Consider the following 4,052-nt stretch of genomic DNA (forward strand, 5'->3'; position numbering starts at 1 on the left):
GATACATTATATGCAAAACATTTAGACCTGAGTGGAGTTTAGTTTGTTGTTTTACTTTTACACTTGTGCCTGGGTATTCCATTATTTGCACATTGAAGTCGCAGGATTCACTTTGTTAGGCAGGCTAAGAACACAGTGATTTGTGTTGTGAAAGTTACACTCCTACAATTTTGGATTTATACATTTTGAAAGCTGTTAGACCTTATGTAGTAAGGCAGGCTTTCAGGGAGTGTGGGCATACTAGGATATGTTGTCCTTCTGAAGATGTTGATATGCAGAGTAAAGATTTAGGGGCAAACCCCCCCCCCCCCAAAAAAAAACTCCAGATGTGAATTAATCCCAGCATGGTGTTACATTTACTAAGATGGTATTTCTATTTAAGATGGGATGTTGACCATAGCAACCAATCAGATTCTACTTCTCATTTTTTACACATCTCCTACAAGATAATATGTTTAATGTTATTGGTTGCTATGGGCAACGAACCATCTAAAATAGAACTCACATATTAGTAAATGTACCCCATGGTGTGGTCCACTTTCTTAAAAATATTATTTAAAAAAAATAAAACATTGCTGAGCAGGCTTGTGTGTTTTTCTGCTACTGTTTTCTCATTGAAACATCCATGATGTAGTCACTTTGCCATTAAAGCAGGCCTGTCAAAACTTCGGCCCTCCAGCTGTTGAGAAAGTACACATCCCAGCATGCCCTGAAACAGCTTTAGCATTCTTTGACTGCAAAAATGTGTCAAGGCATGCTGGTATATGTAGTTTCACAACAGCTGGAGGGCCACAGTTTGGACATGCCTGCATTAAAGTGTGCTTTGTGCCTTGCTTGTATAATAGGTAATGTAAGTTAGTAATGTTTTCTTTGCCTCTTCATTTCAGATTTTGCAGTTGGAGATCCCACCAGTTTGCCTGGGATTGTGGCCAGCTTGAAAACCAACCTGAGGGCCGTGCTGGCTGATATAGAAAAATTGCAACGTTTTTTCTAAAAAAAACAAAACAAAGTTTGTTCCCAAAATTTTTTTATTTTCACAAATTCTTAAAAATTGTAAAAAAAAAAAAAATTGTTCAAGTTAAGCGGGTGTCGTGTTTATTAATGCTAAAAAGGAACAGCAGATTGGCGTGCAGACATTGGTGACGTAAAACAGTTCACACATCTTACTTAAGAATAGTTTTTTTAATTATACAAAAATAAAAAAAATACACACGTTTATGACAGTTAGGAGTTTATTGTTTAGAAAAACATGTAAACCCATTTATTCACACACTACACCTCTACACAAAAAGAAGCTAATTAGCATTAGACCAGGCACATTTACATCTATTTCTTTAAAATTAAATACAAAAATGTTGATGCCCAATTATGCCTACAAAGTGTTCTTCAGGTATTCTTTGAAGACTTAATTGGTCATGACCATTATCAGTCATTGCCCTAATTGAAATCGTAATTGAGGAAGGCTTGTTGAGTTTGAACTGAAAGGTGTAATTTAACTTTAAAAAAAAATCAGTGCTGTGCGTTTTTTAGCAAAAGCGTGTGCAATTTTAAGAGGAATGTGTATATCTACGAGAAGTTAGGATTTCTACGATGAGGTTTGTAGTAATGCGATGGGTTCGCATTAGTGCAATGTCATTTAGCATACGCCTACTCTGTGTACTACTGCGTACGAAATATCAAAAACACGTTGGGGGCGGATACTCGCTTTTGTGCAACGTATTCGCAATTTTGCAAATATGTTGTGCGAACGAAAAAAATAGCGAACAACTCGGAATCACCCCCTTAATCCGATAAATTAATATTTCAAAAGTCACTGGTAACAAATGAGCAATGAAGATGAACTTGTAAATTGATATAAATGATAAGGCAATAATGAAATCAGATGCAGCAAACGAAACTCCGATATATAACAAATAGCAATCAAAGCACACAGTCTCTGTAGAAGCACACGTCTTTAAGCCAAGCAAGGCCCTAGCAGGAGACAGTTCTAACACAGCAAGTTGTTAAGTGCTGAATGCAATTCACAATGCTAGATGCTAGTATTCAGGTGCACAGGCTGAGTAATGGAAGAACACCTGAAGAAAGTCTCTTACTGCAAGTTGTTGTGGCATACTGTGGCTGGAGTTCATAGCAAACTGAAGACTGATGAATGACAACAAGGAAACCACTGGAAACAGGAACACAGGAAACAGGAGAACTTGTACACTGAATGTGACTCGTAGGAAAGCTGGAATGGATGCTGGTACCTGTAGTTCCACAGGAACACTGGAACAGGGAAACAACTTGGAGATGCCACAAATAGGAGATCGCTGGAAACAGGGGATTGCAGACTGGAACTGGAACTAGAAACAGAACTGGAATGGAACTGCTGGAACCTGTAGCTCCACAGGTCCAATACACTGGGGAATCTCTGCAGACAAAGGACTGAAGACAGGAGACGCCTGTTCAAAGGATGTGACGCGTTGTCCAAGGCGATGAGACTGAGCCAGGAACTGGAGTTTATACCCCTTGGTCTGTGATGATTGGATGTTGCATCTCTGTGAGAACACACCCCACTGGATTGGGTGTTCAGATCAGCTGTGAGTTAGCTGAAGCTAATGATTCATCAGGAGAGTAATTCTGAAATGCACTGCTGATTGCTGGCTGGGCTCAGTAGTGCACCGGGAGTAAATGCTGTTAACTAAAAGCACTGTGTACTCCAGGCTGCAGTAGACTGAAAACTGGAACTGAACTGTTGGAACCTGTAGTTCCACAGTAAGTGATGCGATGGAGAATGCAGATTCCTGACACCAGACCTCTGTCGTCATACTTCAAAGTGCCCCCAAGTCCACTTGCCAGACCTCTCTGTCTTCATACTTCAAAGTGCCTCCAAGTCCACTTGCTAGACCTCTCTGTCAGCTATCTGCTGCTCCTAGTATAAGATTTGTAGAGAGGGACTCAGTATTATATCCTGATTGTTGGGGTGCAGGCGGTCACATGATCAACACGGGCATCCCGACCTTGAAGATCCCGATCCCTCTGGGGGGTGGCTAGTGCTAACCCCCCTTAGTGCCTAACCTTTACCACCCTATCCCCGGGCCCTAACCCTAACAGTCACCCTAGTACTTACCTTTAGGATTGCGGCTGTCGGTCTTCCGGCATGAAGTATTGTCGGGATTCTAGCATCGGTCACATGACTGACGTCATCCCTACAGCCAGGATGCTAAACACATCCCATAGAGAGTCTTTTTACAAAAACATAACAAAGGTATCATTCTATATCATCAATAGAATCTCAAAATTAATAAATACTGTTTAACCATGGAACATTGGTTGGTACCATCGGAAACATTCTGACTTTCATTTTGAAATCCGGGACTGGGTATTAGGGGGAGTAACTTTACACTTACCCAGCAGCTGCTATTTTCTGAAGCCGCCGAGTGGGGTGGGGTGTGCTGCCGTTCTGACCGATAAGTAGTGATTGGCAAAATGGCAAATGCTCAGGGAGGGTACGTGAAGGAAGAGGGCCTCTGAGAGCGGCTGTTATGAGCCACGGCTGTGGCTCATTCCTATTTTTGCATTTTGGTTATGTATTTTATGTTATACTTCTGTTTATGTACCCCGTGGGTGTCATGGGGGGCTCGGAGCTCACCCTTAAGGAGAGGATACTGTTATGAACCACAGGTAGTGGTTCATTCCTATTTTATGTTTATAGTTCTCTTGCAGGCCAGGATTTCCTTTTGCTCTGGTTTAGAAGATATTTGTTTGCTGTCAGTGGTGAGTCTGTGTAATTGCAGCCTGTTTCCATGTGGTTGGTCTCACCTGTCTGCTAATTGCATCTTGTCAGATTGGAGTCATGCAACAGGGCAGCTGCACGACATAATTAATTAGGCCTCTCTGTTATATGCTGGCTCAGTGCAATTCACAGACGCTGGTGATATTTCTAGGTTTCCAGTCTTCCAGAGTGTTTGAGTTCTGAGCTTGTTCCTGAGCTCCTGTCTAGCAGTGTCCGTACAGCTGCTTCCTGTGTCAGTTCCTGTGTCGATTCCTGTGTCGATTCCTGTGTCAGTTCC

This window comes from Pseudophryne corroboree, chromosome 6, assembly GCF_028390025.1.
Source record: "Pseudophryne corroboree isolate aPseCor3 chromosome 6, aPseCor3.hap2, whole genome shotgun sequence".
Classification (NCBI taxonomy): Eukaryota; Metazoa; Chordata; class Amphibia; order Anura; family Myobatrachidae; genus Pseudophryne; species Pseudophryne corroboree.